The sequence below is a fragment of the Chiloscyllium plagiosum genome, unplaced genomic scaffold, assembly GCF_037043375.1.
Source record: "Chiloscyllium plagiosum isolate Xiang-an unplaced genomic scaffold, Cpla_swu_hap1 HiC_scaffold_31, whole genome shotgun sequence".
NCBI classification, from domain to species: domain Eukaryota; kingdom Metazoa; phylum Chordata; class Chondrichthyes; order Orectolobiformes; family Hemiscylliidae; genus Chiloscyllium; species Chiloscyllium plagiosum.
The window spans coordinates 23224500-23249198 of NW_028270169.1; the positions used below are offsets into that span (position 1 = coordinate 23224500).

The 24699-nt window shown below is 40.8% G+C and overlaps 1 protein-coding gene and 1 long non-coding RNA gene across 22 annotated transcripts in view; one reads left to right on the plus strand and one right to left on the minus strand.

Moving 5' to 3' along the window:
• The window catches only part of LOC122564014 (uncharacterized), a 29317-nt gene extending 12363 nt beyond the window's left edge, over positions 1-16954 (minus strand). The window contains exons 1-2 of one of the 5 annotated variants that reach the window (XR_015752335.1): positions 16837-16945; positions 1749-1967 (exon numbers count right to left, since the gene is read on the minus strand). This is a non-coding gene — a long non-coding RNA (uncharacterized LOC122564014). Of the gene's footprint in view, positions 1-1748; positions 1968-9191; positions 13296-16836 lie in introns of those variants that run through there. The other 4 variants (XR_006315794.2, XR_015752336.1, XR_015752337.1 and 1 more) reach the window with 4 other exon arrangements.
• Positions 16955-16988: 34 nt separating this feature from the next.
• Positions 16989-24699, plus strand: part of myo18ab (myosin XVIIIA b) — a 291739-nt gene continuing 284028 nt past the window's right edge. For 16 of the 17 annotated variants that reach the window (XM_087977357.1, XM_087977358.1, XM_043718437.2 and 13 more), the window contains exon 1: positions 16989-17119. The gene's annotated coding sequence lies outside the window, so the exon portion shown is untranslated. Of the gene's footprint in view, positions 17120-21674; positions 21837-24699 lie in introns of those variants that run through there. The other variant, XM_087977343.1, reaches the window with a different exon arrangement.

The window sequence follows — 24699 nt, forward strand, 5'->3', positions numbered from 1 at the left end:
GATGGCAACGCATGCCCTCATGATTTTATCAACTTCTATAAGATCACCCCTCAGTGTCCGATGCTCCAGGAAAAATAGCCCCAGACTTTGCAGCCTCTCCCTATCACATAAACCCTCCAACCCTGGCAACATGCTTGTAATCTTTTTCTGAATCCTTTCAAGTTTCACAACATCCTTCTTATAGCAGGGAAACCAGAATTAACAGTGTTCCAAAAGTTGCCTAACAAATAGGTACAGCCACAACATGACCTCCCAACTCCTATACTCAATGCACTGATCAATAAAGGCAAGCTTACCAAACACCTTTCTCACTATCATGTCTACTTGCGACTCTACTTTCAAGGAACTATGAACCTGCATTCCAAGGTTTCGTTGTTCAGCAACACTCCCCAGGACCTTACCATTAAGTGTATGTGATTTGTCTTTCCAAAATGCAGCACCTCACACTTATCTAAATTAAATTTCATCTGCCATTCCTTGGCCCATCTGATCAAAATCCTATTGTACACTGAGATAACCTTTTTGGCTGTCCACTACACCAACAATTTCAGTGTCATCTGCAAACTTATTATCCGAAACTCCTATATTCATATCCAAATAATTTTTATAAATGACAAAAAAGTAGTTGGAAAATATTTCTTTCCAAATCTCCATACTACATCACAATACCTTCATACCCACTTACCTTGCAAGATCATCCATTCTCTTTCCACACACGTAGCAGTATCTCCATATACTCAGCCAGCAGTCACTTAATCTAGTCCTTATACAATTTGATACTTCCCCCCAATATCCACAGCATTTATCATAGAAACACAGTTACAACTATTATGGTCAAAGGTCTGCTCTTTCCATGATCACAGAAAGAGAGCATAAAAGACAAGGGAGAGAGAGAACTGGAGACAGGATATAGGAGCAGGAGGAGGCCATTTAACCAGATCATGGCTGATCATCTATAGCAAAGCATTTTCCAAAATTATCACAATATCTTTTGATACCTTGATTTTTTAAAAATGAGTTTGAAAAGAAAAACAAGTAGTTGAGCCAAAACAATAAGAAATAACAAATTGTTGAAGACTGAGCTAATTGAAGATGTGACAAAGCCCTGTACAGCTTCACTACAAGCATTTTGTACAAGATTCAGATAGGGTTGAACAGAGTTCATTATATTTTAAGAATATTTTATAAAGGAGGTAAATTGATGTTATTACAATTTAATAGGCCAAATAGTGCAGAAATACTGAAATAACAGAAGATTCTTGCAATACCAGGTTAGGCAGTAACTATGGAGAGAAAATCTAAAATTTAACATTTCAGGTCAAGAACCTCCCATCAGATGCAGTTGGCAAACATAGACACCTGCTTTTGATAACACTGTCGCTGAGGTATAACATTTTCTCTCAGAACATTTATATAAACCAAGGCCACAGGTGACTTCTGAACTCACTGCTTAGCATGTTTTATCAGTGGCTAGGGAAGTCTATGTGAATTGAAGTTACAATCCTGACCTTCGAATTATTTCCCACAGAAACAGGAAAAGGGGAGAACTGAAAGAATTAGGGACGTTACAAGTATTGTAAAGAACTTCAGCAATGCAAGTGGGGTGTTGCATACTTAGTATGATGCAGGACAGACAATAAATATCAAATCATTACAATCGTGAAGCATTTATTTAGCATATTTAGCATAAATTCAAATATTCCAAACAAGAATACCTATTTCAGTATAACTCTTTAAATGCTAGTTACCTATATTTTAATGGTTTGTAACTGGCTTTCCTTCAGCAGGAATGATGTGCTTGAATACACGATGTTTCCTGAACAATTATTCTCCGAAGGTAATTTTGTGGGAGGTCACTGACAATGCTACATTCTGAACAAGGTTGTTTTGTGGCACATCCTTGAAGTTTTTTTGAAAGCTGCCAACTTCTCTGGACACCTGCTTGCATTCTGTATCTCAGCTGATATCTACAGAGCAGGAAGAACTGGTCATCAGTGCAACTAATACTGCTGACTATCAGAAATGGGAAGGAGAAAACCTCCCAGTTCTCTGGTGATAGAATTAAATATTATTGGCTCACATATCAGAACATTTACAAGTCATGTTGACTTGATTTCACTCTCAATAAAATATGATTATTTTCTGACAAATTTCAACATTCTTACAAACATAGTGCTAATTTATATATTTTCTTTCTGCAAGACCTTCAGTTGTGTAGCATGTAATTGCTAGACATTGCAGACAAAGAATCCTCAAAAGAAAGGATTCTTCTGAGAGTATAATCACAGTTCTCATGATTACCGTGCACTAGTGCAGTAACACACTTCAGTAGGTAATGGGCACTCAATGTCTTGTTACCCCAGAACTCAAATTGCCACTGCTGCTCAATGTTATTTACATTGCATCACATCAAGATCATTCTAAAACTCTGGCTGACGAGAACTAAATGGCACAAGTTAATAGATTCACACAACATGGCAGATAGTACTTTCAATATTAAGATGAGACGTAATCTCCAAAAGGACAATGCAGTGGTCACTTCTACCAATACTATAATTGTAACTGCAACAAGTGGATGAGTGAGGAGAAGGTCAGGTAGATTTTTTTTTGCCTGTTGGTTCCCTCAGTACCTGCTGCAAATCCAGTCTAGCAGCTTTACAACAATGAAAACTATGTTACGTAACTGGCCTCTTTGCAATACATTCACTTGAAGGATTGTATGCAAATCAAGATATTATTAAGAACCACACGGAAACTGATAACTTTCAGCAATTATTTGACATAGCCATTCTTAAGGAATGACGCAGATACCGCCATCACCATCTCTGGATATGTCCTGTCTCACTGGCGGGACAGACCCAGCAGTGGTGGCAGCACAGTGGTATACAGTCGAGAGGGAGTTGCTCTGGGAGTCCTCAACATTGACTCTGGACCCCAGGAAGTCTCATGGCTTCAGGTTAAGCATGGGAAAGGAACCTCCTGCTGATTACCACCTACTGTCCTCCCTCAACTAATGAATTGCTACTCCTCCATGTTCAACAATAGAGGAAGCACTGAGGAAGGTAAGGGCACAAAATGTACTCTGGGTGGGGAATTTTAAAAAAAAAATCTACCTGACCTTCTCCTCACTCATCCACTTGTTGCAGTTACAATTATAGTATTGGTAGAAGTGACCACTGCATTGTCCTTTTGGAGATTACGTCTCATCTTAATATTGAAGGTACTATCTGCCATGTTGTGTGAATCTATTATCTTGTGCCATTTAGTTCTCGTCAGCCATAGTTTTAGAATGATCTTGATGTGATGCAATGTAAATAACATTGAGCAGCAGTGGCAATTTGAGTTCTGGGGTAACAAGACATTGAGTGCCCATTATCTACTGAAGTGTGTTACTGCAAGAGCGGTTCAGTAGCAGTACTACAGATCAGCTCCTAAAGGACATAACTGCTAGCCTAGGTCTGCAGCAGTGGTTCGGCCTCCACAGCCTTCTGGGGCAGAGCATTCCATACATCCACCACTCTGTGGGGGAAGAAGTTTCTCCTCAACTCTGTTCTAAGTGGCCTACCCCTTATTTTTAAACTGTGTCCTCCGGTTCGGGACTCACCCATCAGCGGAAACATGCTTCCTGCCTCCAGAGTGTCCAATCCTTTAATAATCTTATACGTCTCAATCACATCCCCTCTCAGCCTTCTAAACTCAAGTGTATGTAATCCAGTCGCTCCAAACTTTCAGCATAAGATAGTCCCACCATTCCAGGAATTGACCTCGTGAACCTACGCTGCACTCCCTCAATAGCCAGAATGTCTTTCCTCAAATTTGGAGACCAAAACTATGCACAACATTCCAGGTGCGGTCTCACCAGGGCCCTGTATAGCTGCAGAAGGACCTCTTTGCTTCTATACTCAATTCCTCTTGTTATGAAGGCCAGCATGCTATTAGCTTTCTTCACTGCCTGCTGTACCTGCATACTTGCTTTCATTGACTGATGTACAAGAACACCTAGATCTCATTGTATTGCCCCTTTACCTAACTTGACTCCATTTAGGTAGTAATCTGCCTTCCTGTTCTTGCCACCAAAGTGGATAATCACACATTTATCCACATTAAACTGCATCTGCCATGTATCCATCCACTCACCAAGCCTGTCCAGGTCGCCCTGTATTCTCCGAAAATCCTCCTCACATTTCATCCTGCCACCCAGCTTTCTGTCATCAGCAAATTTGCTAATATTACTTTTAATACCTTCATCTATACCATTAATGTACATTGTAAAAATCTGTGGTCCCAGCACTGATCCCTGCGGCACACCACTGGTCACCACCTGCCATTCCAAAAGGGAGCCGTGTATCACTACTCTTTATTTCCTGTCAGCCAACCAATTTTCAATCCATGTCAGTATTTTGCCCCTAATACGATGTGTCCTAATTTTGCTCACTAACCTCCTATGTGGGACTTTATCAAAGGCTTTCTAAAAGTCCAGGTATACTACATCCACTGGATCTCCCTTGCCCATCTTCAGAATTACATCCTCAAAACATTCCAGAAGATTGGTCAAGCATGATTTCCCCTTCATAAAACATGCTGACTCTGACCTATCCTGTTACTGCTATCCAGATGTGTTGTAATTTCGTCCTTTATAATTGACTCCAGCATTTTTCCCACCACTGAGGTCAGACTAACTGGTCTACCTTTGTACCTTATTTTCTCTTTGCGTATTTCCTTTTTAGTTATCCTCTGTTCTTCTTTAAAAGCTTCCCAGTCCTCCGATTTCCCACTCATCTTTGCTATGTTATACTTTTTCCCCTTTTGTCTTTATATGGTCCTTAACTTCCCTCATCAGCCATGGCCACCCCTGCCTCCCCTTAGGATCTTTATTCCTTTTTGAAATGAACTGATCCTGCATCTTCTGCATTATACCCAGAAATACCTGCCATTGTTGTTCCACTGCCATCCCTGCTAAGGTATTGCACCATTGAATTTTGGCCAGCTCCTCCCTCATAGCTCCATAGTTCCCCTTATTCAACTGAAATATTATCACTTCCGATTCTCCCCTCTCCCTTTCAAACTGCAGATTAAAGCTTATTGTATTGTGGCCACTACCTCCTAATGGCTCCTTTACTTCGAGGTCCCTGATCAAATCTGGTTTGTTGCACAACACCAGATCCAGAATTGCTTTCTTCCTGGTAGGCTCCAACACAAGCTGTTCTAAGAATCCAACTCGGAGGCACTCCACAAACTCCCTTTCTTGGGGTCCAGTACCATCCTGATTCTCCCAGTCTACCTGCATGATGAAATCCCCCATAACAACTGTAGTAATATCTTTGCGACAGTCCAATTTCAGCTCCTTATTCAACTTACATACAGGCTACTGTTTGGAGGCCTGTAGATAACTCCCATTAGGATCTTTCTACCCTTAGAATTTCTCAGCTCTATCCATACTGACTCTACATCCCTTGATTCTAGGTCCCACCGCGCAAGGGACTGAATATCATTCCTTACCAACAGGGCCACTCCACCCCCTCTGCCAGTTAGTCTGTCTTTACGATAGCACGTATAGCCTTGAATATTCATTTCCCAGGCCCTGTCCACTTGAAGCCATGTCTCAGTTATCCCCACAACATTGTAACTGCCAATTTCCAAATGAGCCTCCAGCTCATCCACCTTATTTCTAATGCTTCGTGCATTCATATATAATATTTTTAATTTGTTACTCCCCTCACCCTTCCTATCAATCCCTATTTCACTTGACCTTACGGCATGATCCTTTTTTGAGTTTCCTGCTCCATTGATTCCGTTGTCCTTCTTGACTTCTCTTGTTCTAACTTTCCCTTTAACTTCCTTCTTAAACTTCCAGTTTGTCCCCTCCCCCCTGCTATTTAGTTTAAACGCAGCTGTGTTGCAGTGGCAAACCTACCTGCCAGAATGCTGGGCGCCACCTATTAAGGTGCAACCCGTCCCTCTTGTATAATTTATCCTTACCGCTAAACATACCCCAGTGATCCAAGAATTTAAATCCTTGCTTCCTGCACCAGTTCCCCAGCCACACATTCAAGTCCATTATCTCCCTGTTCCTGTCCTCACCAGCCCGAGGAACTGGAAGGAAACCAGAGATAACCACTCTGGATGTCCTGCTTTTCAGCCTTCTTCTGAGGTCTCCGAAGTCCCGCTGTAGAATGTCCCCCCTCTTCTTCCCCACGTCATTTGTGCCGACATGCACCACCACGTCTGGCTCTTCACCTTCACCCTTGAGGATTTCCTGCACTCTGTCTGCGATGTCCTTAATTCTGGCACCAGGAAGGCAACACACCATCCTCAAATCCCGCCTATTGCCGGAGAAACCCCTTTCAGTCCCTCTCACTATGGAGTCCCCTATTACCATGGCTCTGTGTGATGTCTGACTCCTCGGCTCTGCCTCCACGCCAATTTCTGATTGTCAGACCTGACTGCCTCTCCGACTGGCAGTGACGTCCGTGTCTACGGTTTCCAAGAAATTCAACCTGTTCCTGACAGGTACTTCCCCCGGGGTCTCTTGAACTTATCTCATCTCTGCCTTTCTCATTGTCTTCTCCTTTCTACTCTCTTCTGGTATGCTCGGTGTAAAAACCTCGCTGAAAGTCCTGTCCAGAAAGATCTTGTTCTCTCAAATGAGCCTGAAGTCATCTAGTTCTTTCTTCACTCAGTCATATCAAACTGCCAGAAGTGTCAAAAGAGAAATTAAACTGAACACCTAGCACCAAATTAGGCTCTGGAAATGACACAGCAAAAAAAAACAATACTGTAGCTGTACATTATCCTCCTTACCAATGTCTCAAGATTGACTCTAGGCACCATGAGGTCATTAGTAAGGAAATTTCCAGCTTGTTACGTCCACACCCTCAAATACCTCAACATCAGCTGTTGAACCAGTGCTTCTCCATGTTGAAAATGATCTCACAACTCAAAGCTCAGCATTCATGAGGCAATGTAGACTATCAGAATTGAAAAGTGTGGTGCTGGAAAAGCATAGCAGGTCAGACAGCATCCGAAGAACAGGAGAGTAGATGTTTTGGGCCTAAGCACTTCATCAGGAATGTGGGGGGTGGGGGGGTGCGAAGAGGCTAAGAGATAAATAGGAGGGTGAGGGTGGGCCTGGGAGAAAGTCAATAGGGGGATGCAGTGCGGAGGGGTGATTGTGATAGATCTTTGGGGAGAGTAGAGTGGATAGGTGGGAAGGACGATGGTTGGGTGGGACAGTCAAGTGCGCAGTGCCAAGTTGGAGTGTTAGATGTGGGATGAGGTGGTGGGAGGGGAGATTTGGAAACTAGCTAAGTTGACATTGATGCTGTGCGGTTGAAGGGTCCCAAGGCAGAAGGAGGGGCGTTCTTCCTCCAGGTGACGTGGATTTGATGGTGGAGGGGGGCCAGGACTTGCATGTCCTTGCTAGAGTGGGAGGGGGAGTTGAAGTGTTCAGCCACAGGGTACTGGGGTTGTTGGGTGGGTATGGGCCACAGGGTGGTGGTGTTGTTGGGTGCATGTGAGCCATTAGCAGATTTTATCCCAACAAAATTTACAACCACATGGCCCAGGATATATCCTACTCTACTACTGACATCAAGCCAGAAGATTAAACCTGCTTCAAAGTAGAGCATGGGAGAATCTGTCAGCAGCAGCATTAGCCTCAATGAAAAAAAAAACTAAAGATCGATTGGAAACGAATTCCAATTAGCACTGTGGTAGTGCGCAGATGGAAGGTATTGCCAATGTGCAGAAAGGATTTAGTTTCCACATGAACACTCCTACAGCTACAGTGATGGGCAGATGTCTCAGCAGCAGGCAGATTGGCAAGGACGAGATCAAGAATGATTTTTCCATTTGTTGGTTCCTTCAACATCTGATATAGACCTAGCCTAGTAGCAATATCCTTTAGGACTTGGACTTTAATTAATAATGGTGCTGCCAAACATTGTTTGATGATGGATACTGAAGTCCTCAACCAAAGTACATTCTACAATTTTGCCACCCTCAGTGCTTCTTGCAATGAGTGTTCGTGATAGCCCTGATGATATGAGACCTCCTGGTGCCCAGAATCAATATTGAGATGTAGCTACAACACAGGACTACTTGTGTGCAAAACAACTTAAGCAGAAATGATAGACAAGGCTAAGCCGTTCCTCACTGAATAGATCAGATCTAAGCTCTGCAGTCTTGACACATTGAGGTCTGAAGGGGTAGTGGATAATTAAAGAGGAGGCTAAACATATATCCCAATCTTCAATAAGGGGGGAGCCCAAGATATTAGTGTAAAACATTAGCTGAAGCATAGCAATAATCTTCAGCCAGAAGTGTTCAATGAATGATCCACCTTGGTCTCCTCCGGAAGTTCCCACCATCATAAATGCCAGTCTTCAGCTATAACAATTCACTCTAAAATTATATCAAGAAAGTGCTGAAGGCACCAGGTACTGCAAAGGATATGGGCCTTACAATATTTTGGCAACAGTATGGAAGACTCGTGCTCCACAACTCGCTGCCACTACAATTCTAAATTCATTTGCTAATGTAAAAAAATTGGCCAGTTATGTACTGTACACAAAAGCAGACAAATTTAACTTGGCCAAAATTACCACCCCATCACTCTGTACATGTTCATCAGTAAAGTGATGGAATGGGTCAACAACAGTGCTAACAAGCAGCACTTGCTTGGCAAAAGTTAGGTTGGGATTTGCCAGAACCACTCCCTCTTGATTACAGCCTTGAATCAAATGTGGACAAACAGCTGAAAGGAGGTCAGATAAAAATAATTGCCCTTGACATCAGGACCACAATTGACAAGGTGTTGCATAATGGATCCTTAGCAAAACTAGAGTCAATGGGAATGGGGGAAAAGTCTCTACTGGTTGGAGTCATACTACTACAAAGGAAGATGGCTGGATGTCAATCATCTCAGCTGTAGGACATCTTTGCAGGAGCTCCTCAGGGTGGTATCCTTGGCACAACCATCTTAAACTGCTTCATCAAATAACTTTCCTTCATTGTAAGATCAAAAATGAGGATGTTTGCTGATTGCGCAACGTTTTGCTGCATCTTGAAAAAACACCATCTTCTGCGAAGATGGCACTGGAGTAGGCTTCTGAGCCCAGACCTTGTCTGCTCTGTCTTCCTTTCTTCCATTTTTCTCTCATTTCTTTTCCCCTTTATTTCATTTTATTTACCTTTTGGTGAAGAGCTCGATTATGGCGGAGGCATCAGTGGCGATTAGTGGGACTAGCAGTCCGGATTTAAGTAAGCCCAGCAGCACGGACTCAAAGCGACACCCTTGGAGGTGAATTTGGGTTCCCAGTGACTTTGGCATTATCAAAGTGATCCTATTCATATCTGCTGTTGCAGAAGCGAGTTTGGGTTCCTGGCAGCATCTGTGTCCAGTGCAGATTCGTGGAGGCGGAGGCGGAGGCAATTTTAGGCCCAGTATGAGACCTGGCAGTATCAGCAGTAGCTGCATCGGAGAGGTGAACCTGAAACAGACTCTTGGTAGTGGCAGTGGTGGAGTTGAGTTTGGGTTTGTGCGGTACCCAGCAGCATCAATGGCATTTGCATTGGTGAGGTCCAGTGCGGACTCATAGTGGTGAGGGTGTCAGTGCAGGCAGGATGGCGCTGAAGAGTGGCAACTTTCATTCCAATAGTAGCGGTGTGGCACAGGGAACTTGTAACTGCCACCAGGCCCATGATAGAGCACTTAACAAGAAGGACTGTAAAAGTGGACACTTTTTTTCTTCATTTTTGCTGCCTTTATTCTCAATGTTTTGATTTTTTTTTTCTGTGTTTTAAGATTGCACTGGAGAGTGGAAATATACAACACTTTTCATTGCATCTTGTAACAAAATACACATGACAACAAATAAATCAAATCAATGGCAAGTAACATTTGTACCCCATACGTCAAAGCAACAACCTTCTCCAACAAAAGAGAATCTAATCATTATCCCCTGACATTCATGTGCATGGAGGATGTAAGAAACACGTGAACTGCAAGTTCCATTCCAAACCATTCACCATTCTGTGTTGAAAATACATCTCTGTTCCTTCAGTGTTGCTGGATCAAACTCCTGCCCTTATTAATGGTAGTGACCATACACTTGAAAGGTGTTGTGTAAGGGGTTATAGTGACTTTCTGCACTGCATCTTGTAGATGGAATACACTGCTGCTAGTGCATTGGAAGCGGAGGGAGTGAATATTTGTGTATGTGGTGCCAATCAAGTGAACTTCTTTGTTCTGGATGTTGTCAAGATTATTGAGTGCTGTTTGGGTTGCACTCATCCAGCCAAATGGAAAATGTTCCTTCACACTGCTAACTTGTATCTTGTAAGTGGTGGACAGGTTTTGGAGGAACCAGGATATGATTGACTCACTGCAAGATACCTAGCCTCTGACCTTCACTTGTATTTAGTAGTTATATGGCCAGTCTAGTTTACTTGCTGGTCATTATTAACTCCCATGAAACTGATAGTGGGAATTTAGTGATGGTAATGCCATGAATGTCAGGCAGAAACACGTGAACTGCAAGTTCCATTCCAAACCATTCACCATTCTGTGTTGAAAATACATCTCTGTTCCTTCAGTGTTGCTGGATCAAACTCCTGGAATTCCATCCCTAATAGCACTGTGGGGTTATCTACATCAAATGGATTTCAGTGGTTCAAGAAGACAGCTTATCACCACCTTCTCAAGAACAATTAGGGATGGGCAATCAATGCTAGCTCAGCCAGCAAAGGCCACATCACATTAATTGGTTCCTAAACTTAATGAGACAAATATTTATATCAAAAAGATTTTACAGAAGAGACCATTCGGCCCATTGTAGCTGTGCTGCTCTTTCAGATGTGGTTTCCACTCCTCTCCTCTTCCTGACAGACTTACACTTTCCTTGTCATGTCTTTTGCAAATTACAATTGAATCTGCTTCTATCCCCTTTCAGATAGTGCATTCCAGTTCACAATGGCTTATTGTGTAAAAGAATTCTCCTAATTTATTCTCTGATTCTTTTGTTAATTATTTTCAATCTGTGACTTCAGAAAACTCTAACAGTACAATGTTAAGTTTAAAACTGAAAGCATCAGCCACCAGGGGGTGCTACAATTTTTTAATTTTATAGTAATCGGTATTCCTGACATTGCAATCAAGTTTTATTGTAATATGTTCTTCGATGTACAACGCATCACCTATTCTTGTGCAGTTTCAGTGCTAACTTTAAAAATGTTGCCAGCTGAATGAAGTGCAATTTCAAATTCTGAAATAGATTTTGCTGTGAAATATATTCAATCAACTATGTCTTATACAACCATCTTTTGTAAAAGCTAACAATAACTTTTGAAATAAAAGCATTGGAGTGTGAATTGAACTCTTCAATTTCCAGGAAATAAGTGAAAGAGTAGTCAGAATGCGGTGTCTTCATTTGCTGCTCTGATTTTACACTGTTTGTCTTGGCATTAGATGACGCTTTCATTGCACTCTGGCAATGAAACTAATTAATGAATTATTTAAATTCCATCAGTGTCCCTGAGGAAATTGGGTCCCTGATGTAATTCTAACTCATTTCTGTGTGGGTGGTAACTGCAAGCATCCTTGACTTCCATTCCCATAAGGAATTACCATTTGCTCCTCCTGATGGCTATCGACCAGAATATAAATTCCATTCTCTGGTCTCCAGCCTCAACTTTTCTGCAACCTAACTGTGTAAATAGTCTTTGTTTATATCAGCAATTGGATGTGATAGTCTGATTTTCATACTCCAAATTTATCCCAGCAAAAATTAGACCAGACATTTGTGGTAGATTTCAGGCAAACAGCAACAGCTTTCACTTATATACCTCCACTGACATAGCAAAATACTCCAAGATGCTTCATACGAGTCCCACCAAACAACATTTGACTCTAAACCACATTATATTTAGGGTAGGTGAGCAGAAACCACTCCAAAAAGGTGACTCAAGTGGAAAGAAAAGTCAAAAGGCACAGATGAGAAAGGAGGGAATTCTAAACCCTTAGCACCACAGTAGCTGAAGGCATGGTACTGATATTGAGGAATTAAAATCAAGATTTCGCATGAGGCTTGAACTGGAGCACTGCAGAGATCTTGGAGTGTTGTGCTATTGAGGATTACATCAGGGTGATGACTTGGAGAAATTTTAAAACAAGGATAAGAGTTTTAAAATTGAGGCATTGCTTAACTGTGAGCCAATGGAGATCAGCGATTGAGAGGTAATGGATGAAGGGAATTTGTTAAAAGATTAACAATAGAGCTTTGAAGAGCTAATGTGCATGGAGGATGTAAGATATTAGCAAAGTGTATATTAAAAATGTTAATAAAGGCCAGTGTGAGGATTTCAGCAGAAGATCAAAATTATGGAGGTCGAAATGGACAGTTTTAGTGATGGCATGGATGTGGGGTTGGCAACTTATCTCACCATTAAACGTTGGAATTTTGGGAAAGTTGGTTGGCATGGATGAGTTGGACTGAAGGGTCTGTTTCCATGCTGTATGACTATGATTCAATGACTCTAAGTCTGGTTCAACCTCAGACTGATCAGATAAAGGCCTAGAGTCAGTGATTAGGAACAGCATTGGGGTGGAGGGTAAAGATAAAGGCTTAAGTCTTTGCAACAATTAAGTGGAGCAAGTTTCTGTTTATCCACTACTGGATGTAGGGCAAAACAGTTTAATAATTTACACAGCATATGGGTTGAGAGAGGTGGTAGTGAAGTCGAAATGGTTGTCATTGGCATTCAAGTGGAAAGAGATTCCAGAAGTTCAGGCAATGAAATACAAAGATTTTGAATGTGAATTTGGAGAAACTAGTGAGGCCAGTGACAATACCATCGGGTGAGCAGGACATGAGGAGAGGTAAGATGTGGGTGCTGGAGATTTGAATAAGTTGAAGTTATAACCTTAAAAGCTTATAGTGTAGCTAGGACCATTCAGTTTATCATGGCTATTCAAATTCTTTACAAAACCCATCCAAAACACAATGTTTCTGCTTCAACTTTCTCCTATAAATTTCTTCTAACTTCTCTTAGTGACAATTCTAATTTGATGACTTCTCAATAATGACTTCTTCACCAAAGAAATTTGTTCTTCCCCATTCATCCTATCAAGAATTTAGTTGAAAATGGGGAGTGACATGGTTTTCTACTGTACTTGTAAGTAGACTTACTTTAATAATCCAGGGAACATGGGTTCCAAACCTAACCTTTATCCAAAACTCTTTTAGGTTTGAAATTCAAAATTTTGAAGAAAAAGTACAGACTTTCATAAGATCGATTATAAAACTGGTGGACTTTGTTAAAATTCCACTGATATTTAATTTTTGGTGAAGGGACCCAGCATCATTATCTTGTATGATGTACATGAAACTCTAGTCACACACCAGTCTTCCACATATTTAGCAAATCCAGAAGTGGCTTAGCAAGCCATGTGGTTTCAGAGAAAGACAATAATGCCAGTGTCACATTATTTAGCAGGCTTTGTGATATGAGATTTCCAGTCCAGAGGGGCTGAATTCCAATTTCACTTCTCTTACTTTGCAACTGCCTGTACAATGGCAGCAGGGGCAGGTGCTGTTCGGTTGGGTGGGCTACCCACTGTCCCCATACTCCTCCATCTCAATCTCACCTTTTAGGTAGGAATGTGGGTTTCTAGGACTGTGGTATCTGTAAAACCAAGGCCAGTATTTCAATGCTCTCCTTTCAACTATAGAGCAAGATATCAACTAATTCAAAATACACACTGATTTCACAGAAAAATTGAGCCCAGGGCATTTCATTCCTGGCATTATTCTTGTGGTTCTATGTTGTACATTCTCTCTGCTTTTCTTTCAATAAAGAGGCAGCCAACAGCAGATGATACTTTAACTGCATCAGGTACCCCTTGTGTGGTCTTCTCTATTTAGGGAGACCAAACATAAAACTTAGGGAATGGTTCACCGAGCATCTCAGCTGGGCCCGCAGGGGCCAACCAGATCTCCCAGTCACTGCCCATTTTAATTTCCCTTTCTGACATGACCATCCTTGGCCTCCTCTATTGCCACAATGAACCAAACTGCAATTCTTCCGCCTGGGCAGCCTTCAGTCCAGAGGATTCAACATTGAATTTTCCAATTTCAAATAACCTCCCTTCCCAGCCTTCCCCCTTCCTTCCACTCCTCCCTGCCACCAACCGGATTCATTCCTACCATTGACCAAGCAGGTCATACCCTCTACCTGTCTTCACCTATCCCCATTTCACCACCTTGCACCCACCACCCCCTTTATCTGCAGCTCCCCCTACTGCAGTCTTGAGGAAGGGTTACACCTGAAACATTAACTTCTCCACCTCTTGATGTTGCCTGGCTTGCTGTGTTCTTCCAGCCTCCTGCCTGGATACTTTAACTGTGGCATAATCATTGATTTGTAACTAAAAGTGGAACAATGGAAGAATGGTTAAACAATGGCGAGAGACCTAGTAGGAAGATAATTATTGACATAAGGGTTATGGCTTAGTGCTTGCATTCCTGATGAATTATACCATCTCTATGATGCTTTACCCTCTCAGAGGAGCAAGAGATGAGGGTCAAAAATGTTTATTTACTATAAATTAAATGTAACTTTAAAAATACATTGCATGCATGCCTTTAGTTCTAAGGTTTGGAGAGTTGTCAGCAATAAATGCACAAGGCCATCTGAGGAATCTCAAGCATATTAGGGGCGGCACAGTGGTTAGCACTGTTGCCTCTCAGCACCAGAGACCCTGGGTTCAATTCCCACCTCAGGCAACTGTGTGGAGTTTGCACATTCTCCCCGTGTCTGCGTGAGTTTCCTCCCACAGTCCAAAAATGTGTGCTTGCTAGGTGAATTGGCCATGCTAAATTGCCTGTAGTGTTAGGTAAAGGGGTTAATGTAGGGGAATGGGTCTGGGTGGGTTGTGCTTCGGAATGTCGGTGTGGGCTTGTTGGGCCAAAGGGCCTGTTTCCACATTGTGAGTAATCTAGTATAATTATGGGAATTTGAACCATTAATGAGAAGTCACCTGGTTCTGAAAAAAAACATATCACTTAAACTGAATAGAATAGAATCTGGATATGAAAATATTAAATAGTAAGCATTGAAGGAATATTTAAAACATTCTAATGAAAATATTGCCCAGGACACACTAACAAGGTGTGGCTTTATGAGTATGCAACTTACTTATTTATTGCTGTGTGACAACCCAATTTCACAACTATAGTGAAATAAAAATCTAAGTCATTCACACAATGAGTTGTGCTAAACAGTGGTTAGATTTGTGTTCATATCCATGATTCCACACACAATAAGCTCATAATCAAGGCTTTTTTCATTGACAAGAATGCAGCATATATGTTTACCATACAATAACGATGAGAAATGTCAGAGGATAAGTCATTCTGTGCTGTTGGTGACTGGCTCAAAAACAAAACTTGGAGCAGCTGGTATCTCAGCTGGAAATACTGAGGGTAAAATAAAGTAGGATCTTATTTTATTTTTCTCCATTCACTGTTATGAAACAAATACATTAACAATACAAATCACTGTACACAATTTAGACTGTCCAGTTAAGTCTTTTGAACAACAAACTTGGCCCAGCTATTGCACATCCAAATCCATATCTTGGATTCTGCACACTATTCCTCTGACTTGTCCTCGCTTCAATTGCAACATGTAATCTTTTCTTCCGGTTGGTCATGTACCTGAAATTCCAGGTGACTAACTCTTCCTGCTTACGACTATTCTAAAATTGGGTAATAAGGAGTTCTGTGGTAGCTTAGATTATCTTGTTTTTTTTGGTATGTGTTGTCTTTTCTACGAACCCGCTTCGAGATAGACTTTGCAACATTCCGAGAATGTCTTTCGGAATTAAAGATTACATCCCTAGATGCTACTGCGTGCAGCTCAGGGAAACAGCTGCAGGAATTTTTTTAAAAAGCTTTTTTCCACTTGATTTGAACACTTTCATTTATTACAAACCCACTGCATGTCATTTTTAAAAATGGCATGACAGATGGAGATGGGAATCGTCCAGGAGTTTGTCCCCCCCCCCCCCATCCCCCTTTCTGATAGCTATTTCAGTACAATTCAGTACACATATTTGTCGTGGGAGAAGGGGGAATGAAATAACATGAAATCCCATTTCAATGCGAAATCTCCTGCACAATTTGGTCTCGTTGCATTGCGTTCGTACCAAACATATCGAAGAGGTTTGGCATAATTTAGAACGAGAAGAACCTGCTGAAAACACTAGCGCAAAACAAGTCTAAATATAAAGGAAATTGACCCAGATTTTAGTCAACATTTCACAGCTTATCTCTGAAACCCTTGCCAGATATTACTCAATAGTGGAATCCCTCGTGTTACTGGAAGGATGCCAATAACTTTAAGCCAGGCTGTGCCAGGCTGGTCTTGGAATGCATTTTCTCTGTATTGAGTTCTGTCTCAACCACACACCAATCCTGGGAGGAGTCCATTGCCATTTGGGGAGTGAGAGTTTTTAAGTCAGGGTGGAAAACAACCATCTCTATTTACCTCAAAAACCGCTTGGCGTTTTTGATTTGACGGGGCATTTTTTTTTGAGAAGTATTTACTCTGTTGATAGATCTGCTTGCATTACTAATCAATTCTTTCTACCTCTATCCATCTCAAACAAGCTCTATATCTTTAATCATCTCGAGCTCTCTCTATCTGCCCATCTTTCTCTGTCTCGACGATCCCTATTTCCCACACTTCGCTCGCTGCTGAATCTTTTTTTTAACCGACGATTGAAACATTTCTGAAATTCCTGTTTCGGTTTCTTCCCTAAAATCAAAATCTCACGTTTCTGTTGAGTTCGGGCAAGGCTGAAAGCATCGGTTGAGTCGGATGAACATTGGAACAGATCCCCGCCGACAGGAGAGAGGGGGGAGGGGGTCCGAGCGGCGCGTGCCTCCAGCAGCTGCGTAGTGACGGCATATCGGCGCCTAGGGCGCGCGCACGCAGCGCCATCTTAACCGTCTCGGAGGCGCGCGGCGAGTGGGGGCTCGAGCGAGAGGGAGGCTCGCGCTGTCAACGGCTGCGGAGCGGCGACACCCGCAAGTAATGCACGCTCCTGCTCTCATCGGTGAGTCTCTGCTGCCTATTGCTTTCATTCAGCGTCCTTCACCCACCCTTACCTGCTGCTGTTTTGTTATCCCCGGGGGGGTGGTTTAAGTCCGAGTGTGGCCGGCCCATCAGGAACACATTCCTGAGTGTTATGCGGGGCTTTTCTTTTGCATGTTGGTTTTTTTTTGTATGTATGTCTGGATGGAAGGAAGGAAGGAGGGAGGGAGGGAGGGAGGGCTGCGTTTTCAGGAAGCGAATTGCCAAACGTTTCCAGGATGATCCACCAAAATCAAGGGGTTGGGGGGCAAGGTACTGCTACAAGGTGAGATCTCCGTGGGTAATTGAAAGCCGCCTGGTTCGACAGATTTGACAGAGAATTCTTTTTGTTGTATTCATTTTTTTCCCATTGTTTGCGGAGCGTGCCTGTTTTGTTACTGATTTCGATTATAGGCCAAGCTCACTTCTGTACCTACAGCTTTTTCATCTGGGAATGGGGATTTCACAAGGTAAAATGTACAAGGCGGACTTAACCTTTAAAGGCACAATACAGTGCATAGCGATTTAAATCAAAACGCCAAAACTAAAAGTTACTGTAACAATTCGTGACAGGTTTGATCTATTGATGATATATTTATATTCAAGCAATGCCAAGGTCCCCTTTTAAAATCAGAAATCACAAAAAATTGCAATTTGACTTTATCATCTCCAAAGAGTTGTCTCCCTTTGCCTGAGAATACCCGTTGCAGACCTGAAGAGAAACATTGGCAACTATGGATTCGCTCCTTCAATTTATTTACAATTTGTTTAATAATTTTTCTCCGTATGTATTTGATAAATACTAGTTAAATCGATTTTCTCTATTAGTAAAAAAAAGTTCTTTGTTTTGCCAGAAATTGAGAATTATTATTGTTTTGAATTTATTTATAGTAAACATAGCTGCAATAACTGTTAACTTGTTTTAAAAAAAATGTTAATCCTGCATAATGGGTTTCTGTTCACAGTAAAGTTTGTGTGTTGATGTAAAGCACTGTCTAATAATGCTCAAATCACTGAGATAGCATTGCTGTCAGTTGCAACAAGATCTATGGTAACAAAATAATTTGATATTCAGTTACATACTTTGGTACTGTTTACTTAAGAAACATTGTCAGCAGTTATAAATACTACAACTATAATAGTTTTGTGATTCAAGTTTCTTATTTATACAACCATTGCAATGCAATTCTGTAGTTTTCATCGCAGCAAAATTTGCTAATACACACTTGGTTTTTTTTTTAACTTTGCTCTTAAAGATGAGCATATATTTGTCATTGTAATCACCTAACAAAGGAGAAATAATTTTCATTTAAGTTTTAAATCTGGTACAAATGTGTATACTGTATTTTTATGTTGATAACTTTTACCTATTATCTCATGGAATATTTCACTTGTGCACTAATTTTGAATAAAAGTGATGTTTTCCTTTATAGGACATCACTCAAATTTGTGAATAGGTGCAAAACTTGCCTTTGCTGATTTTACATGACATTAGCAACATAACACTTCACAAAGTAGCTTTTTGTTGAGCAAGAGATCTAAATACATATTTATGTCTGTAATACAAGATTTAGGATTTCTCAGTGCTCCCTTTTCAGGTATTAAAATATTGCAGTGTAGTGCAATGACAAAACTTATACCTTTTATTGTCACCTTTTCTTTTAGAAATAAAGTTGTACTGATGCAGCACATTGTACAAATATTATTGCATTACAAATAATGAGATACTCTGATTTTAACACAGATTCTGTGCACGACTTGTGGAGAAAAGGGACAAGTTATCTTTGGTTTACATGCAGTTGGTTTTAACTAGCTGAATCAAGGTTGATTTTGAAGAAGCACATGATCAAGTCAATCAGTGTGCATTGCCTGCGAGTGTTAAGTTTTTAAACAAAACTTGAATTTTGAAAGAGCTACAACAAAAACTTGGAGAATATTGTAAGGATCACAGAAGCTTTCACAATTTAAAATGGAATATAGCATAACGTAGTTTAAAATTAAGGATGTATATATCTTTCAAATATCCAAATTGGCAGTAAAACTGCTCAACTTAATTCTGTAGCCTATTTAATGTGAACATGAATTAGCAGGGTGAAATTTGCTGCCTTTCAGAAACAGTATAAATATTTTTTAGATGCGGTCATGTTAGTAGTATTTTGTTCCAATCTTTTTAACACTTGGTTTCATTTGGCATACATTTTAAATAAGAATATAAAACCATGGCTTTAATCTTAGTATTAATAACTTAAAACTTTGATTTCACAATAAGAAAAGAACCTTTAGAATGAAGTCAAGACCAAGCTGTGGTCACCAGTTGTCAGTTTTGTCTATGCACAACTTTTGTGAAGATCCACTGAGAGTGAGAAAATTAAATATTTATTTTGTTCCAAATTATGTTTTTAAAACATACATTACCATTAATATACTTTTTTTATTTAGATTAGATTCCCTACAGTGTGGAACCAGGCCCTTCAGCCCAACCAGTCCACACCGACCCTCCGAAGAGTAACCCACCCAGACCCATTTCCCTCTGATTAATGCACCTAATACTATGGGCAATTTAGCATGGCCAGTTCACCTGGCCTGCACATCTGTGGACTGCGGGAGGAAACCGGAACACCGGAGGAAACCCACGCAGACATGGGGAGAATATGCAGACTCCACACAGTCACCTGAGACAAGAATCTAACCTGGGTTCCTGGCCCTGTGAGGCAGCAGTACTAACCACTGAGTCACTGTGCTACCCCATTAAATAGTCTGTTCTTGGACTATTTTATTCGATTTTTCAACCTGCTATGACTAAACAGTCAAAACCAAAAAAAGTATCTGTAAGCAAGTTACCTTACTGTCGTTTATTGGGGAAAATGTTAGCATCTGTTATCAAAGATGCAGTAGCAGACAAATGCGTAGTATGATCAAGCAAAGTCAGGTGGCTTCATGGAGGGAAAATCAAGCCTGAAAAATTTAGAATTCTGAAGTGGTTGATGTAATATGTTTGGATTTTCAGATAGCTACCTTTTAGGCTTCTTTACAAGATAAGAGGCTATGTTGTTGAAAGTAGTATATTAGCATGGATAGAAGATTGGCTAACTAATACAAGGCAGGGTTGGGATAAGGGGTGATTTTCAGGCTGGCAACCTGTCGTTAATAGTGCATCAATGCTGAAGCCATAGTTACTTACAACATATATTAATGATTTGGATGAGGAAAGCCAGTATACTATAGTCAAGTTTGTGGATGACACAAAAATAAGGCAAGTGGTGAGGACGACTCCAAAAGTCTGCAGAGGAATGTGGACAGGTTAAGTGAATGGGCAAAAAACTAGGCTGTTCAATGTGAGGTTTTGCGTTTTGGCAGAAAGAATAGAGGAGCTGGATATTATTTGAATGGAGAAAGATTGTCAAAAGTTACAGAACAGAGATATTGGGGTGTTCTCATCCATGAAATAACAGACAAGCCAAATGGAATATTTGCTTTAATTTCAAAGAGATTATTACTTAAAAGTAGGGAAATTTTGTTAAAACTGTACATGGCATGAGTCAGACTGCAGCTGGGATACTGTAAATGGCTTTGGGCCTCCTTATCCAAAGAAAGATACATTGGCATAGGATGCAATCCAAACAAGATTTTATTGTTTGATAGCAGGTATGGAGGGACTGTCTGATAAGGAGAGGTTGAGGAGATACTGCCTGTATTTGTTGGAACAAGACAGAGCAGATGTGTCCTTGTTGAAACATACAAGATTCTTAGAGGACTTGACAAGTTAGGTGTGGAAAGACTGTTTCCCTTGTGGGAAAGAGATTTTCTAACTGACTTACTCCAGAACAAATTCAGTGCCCAAACCCAGAATTGAACCAAGGACCATTAGATCTTCAGTTTAACACTTTCACAGCTGAGCTATTTCAGAGAGTCAGAGGGCATAATCACAGAACATATTCCTATTTAAGACAGAGTTGAGGAGGAATTTCTTCTGATGGTTGTGAATCTGTGGGTTTTTTTTTTAACCACAGAGTACTATTGAGGCTGGGCCATAATGTCAAGCAGCATGAAAACAGACACTTCAAACCAACTTGTCTGTGCTGACCAGATATCCTAAATTGATCTAGTCCCATTTGCCAGCATTTGGCCTATATCCCTCTAAATCCTTCCTATTCATGTACCCACCCAGATTACTTTTAAATGTTGTAATTGTACCCATTTCCATCATTTCCTCTGGCAGTGTGTTCATACAAGCACCACCCTCTGGGTAAAATAGTTGCCCCTCAGGTGCCTCTTATTTTAACTCTTTGCCGTTTAGTTTTTGGAGTCCCCTACCCATGGGAAAAAGACTTTGGTTGTTTTCCTTATTCATGCCCCTCATGATTTTATAATCTCTATAAGGTCATCTCTCATTCTCCGATGCTCCAGAGGCAAAAAAAAAGCCCAGCCTTTTCAGCCTCTCCCTATAGCTCAAAGCCTCATCCTGACAACGTTCTTTATAAATCTTTTCGGAAACCTTTCATGTTTAACAACCTCTTTCCTATTGCAGGAAGACCAGAATTGAATACAGTATTCTAAAAGTTGCCTCATCAATGTCCTGTACAGCTGCAACATGACATCCCAATGCACTGACCAATGAAGACAAGTGTGTCAAAAGCCACCTTTACCACCCTGTCTACCTGTGACTTCACTTTCAAGGAACTATGCACCTGCATCTCAAGGTCTTTGTTTGGCAACCCTCCAGGACCCTACCACTAACTCTGTTCATGGCTGAGACGGAAAGATATTTTTAATCAGTAAGAGAATTGGGGAGAAAGTAGGAAAATGAAGTTGAACATTATCAATCAGCCATGATCTAATTGAATAGTAGAGCACACTTGACAGACTGAATGTCCTACTTCTGTTCCTATATCTTATAATCTTATTACCCAACTGCTGAACATAATGAATTTACTTGCAATGGTGATTTCTGCTGTTTGAATGAACTTAGTGTATAGAAGTTATGTAAAGTCATAGAGATGTACAGCATGGAAACAGACCCTTCGGTCCAACCTGTCCATGCTGACCAGGTATCCAACCCAATTTAGTCCCACCTGCCAGCACCTGGCCCATATCCCTCCAAACCCTTCCTATTCATATACCCATCCAGATACCTTTTTAAATGTTGCAATTCTATCAGCCTCCACCACTTCCTCTGGCAGCTCATTCCATACATGTATCACCCTCTGTGTGGAAAAAGTTGCCCCTTAGGTCTTTTTTATATCTTTCCCCTCTAACCCTAAACCTATGACCTCTAGTTCTGGACTCCCCGACCCCAGGGAAAAGACTTTGCCTATTTATCCTATCCATGCCCCTCATAATTTTGTAAACTTCTATAAGCTCACCCTTCCACCTCAGACACTCCAGGGAAAACACCCCCAGCCAGTTTAGCCTCTCTCTATAGCTCAAATCCTCCAACCCTGACAATATTCTTAGTAAATCCTTTCTGAACCCTTTCAAGTTTCACAACATCTTTCCAATAGGAAGGAGACCAGAATTTTACTTTGTAAAATTTTATATCTCAGAAAATAGGAGATGAGGAGGTGAATTTTCAACTAATATTAGAACATTGAGATTCAGTGCATTGACTGTGGGAGCAGCTCAGTGCAGTAGACTGATTTCTTTTGTATTGAATCTTATTTTGTTCTGATCTCTGAGACAGAAGACATTTACAAAAGATTCAAACTTTGAATTAGTGGATGAAAGGAATTAGTGGACCTGACAAGATATCATGTTTTAAAACCATTTACTGTATAAATGAGTAATACCTGGATCAGGTGGACTATAGCTTTCAAGAAGGCAGCTTACCATCACTTCTCAAGGGCAACTAGGGACAGGCAATGAATGTTGGTCAGTCAGTGACACCCACATCCCATAAATGAATTTTAAAAAATAGGCTTTAAACTACAGAGAGGATCACTTCCGTCTTAAATGCTAAGAGATGTTTCATGCTTTACGAAATTAGTTTTGATAGTGAACAGTCTATTGTTGTTTTGTGCTTCCAGTGGATTCATTGAGTACGTTTTTGTATCGATCTCCAGGTTTTCTATTCCGTTGTCAAAGAACTTAAGTTCGCCACCAGCTGTAAAGCATATTATGATCAGTCTTTCTCTTGTCCATGTGCTTCTTAGGCTAAAGACAATTTTCCTCTGTATCCGACTGTGGTATCCTGCACAACTAAAACAGCCTTTTTTGAGGCTGGACTATTACTGTTTGTTTTTTAAAACAAGCAGCTGTACTTGGGTTTAACTGAGAAAGTTAGGGCTAATATAAAAGCTCGAAAGTAACATAAAGGAAGTAAGATTAAGATTAAAGTTTCAAAAAAATAAAAGGCAAGAACCTTATATTCTAGCTGGAATATTTGAAGGAAAATAAGTTCCTGAACATAATTAGCATTCTTTATAAAGTTAAAAATCACACAACACCAGGTTATAGTCCAACAGGTTTAATTTAGTGTAATGTAACTGAAATTATACTTTGAAAAATTGATTGATTGTCTGTTAAGCCTTTCATCTGTTAGAATACAGTGATAATTTCACTGTATTCTAACAGATAAAAGGCTTAACAGACAATCAATTTTTCAAAGTATAATTTCAGTTACGTCACACTGTAAATTTTTGCTATAAATTCTGTGTGTTAGGATTGAGCCCTCCACTATCACCTGATGAAGGAGCGTTACTCTGAAAGCTAGTGTGCTTCCAATTAAACCTGTTGGACTATAACCTGGTGTTGTGATTTTTAACTTTGTACACCCCAGTCCAATACCGGCATCTCCAAATCAGTATTCTTTATTGGCAGAGAAAGGAAAGTCAACCTGAACGGGGAGACAGAGTATGGAGCAATAAGGATAGAAACAAAAGGCAGAAAGGTAAGAAGCAAAAGTGGAAAGCAAAAAAATCGAGTGCAAAAAACATATGGGGCCATAATGCAAAATAAAGCTAAAATGACTAACAAGTTTACAAAGCCAAGTTGTAAAGGCTTTGTGTATAAACGTGTGGAGTGTTTGTAATAAGGTCGATAAATTAGCGCAAATACATATACAGTTTGGTTTTGCTGTAACACGTGTTTCTTCAACGTGAATTGGCTTTAAAACCATCAAAGAGTTTAGACTACTATTTGTGGAAGGTAAACTTTCCTTACCAGTATTAGATTAGATTCCCTACAGTGTGGAAACAGGCCCTTTGGCCCAACAAGTCCACACCGACCCTCCAAAGAGTAACCACCCAAACCCATTTCACACCTAACACTATGGACAATTTAGCTTGGCCAATTCACCTGACCTGCACATCTTTGGACTGTGGGAGGAAACCGGAGCACCTGGAGGAAATCCACGCAGACACTGGGAGGATGTGCAAACTCCATACAGTCGCCCGAGGCTGGAATAGAGTCTGGGATCCTGGTGCTGTGAGGCAGCAGTGCTAACCATTGCCCATAATGTGATTCCAGCCCCATTATTTTAATAGGGGTAAGAAACACAATGGATCAGAAAATGTTGCTGGGGTTTGTTTATAGTCCCCGAAGTAGTAGTTGAGGTGTAGGCAAGGC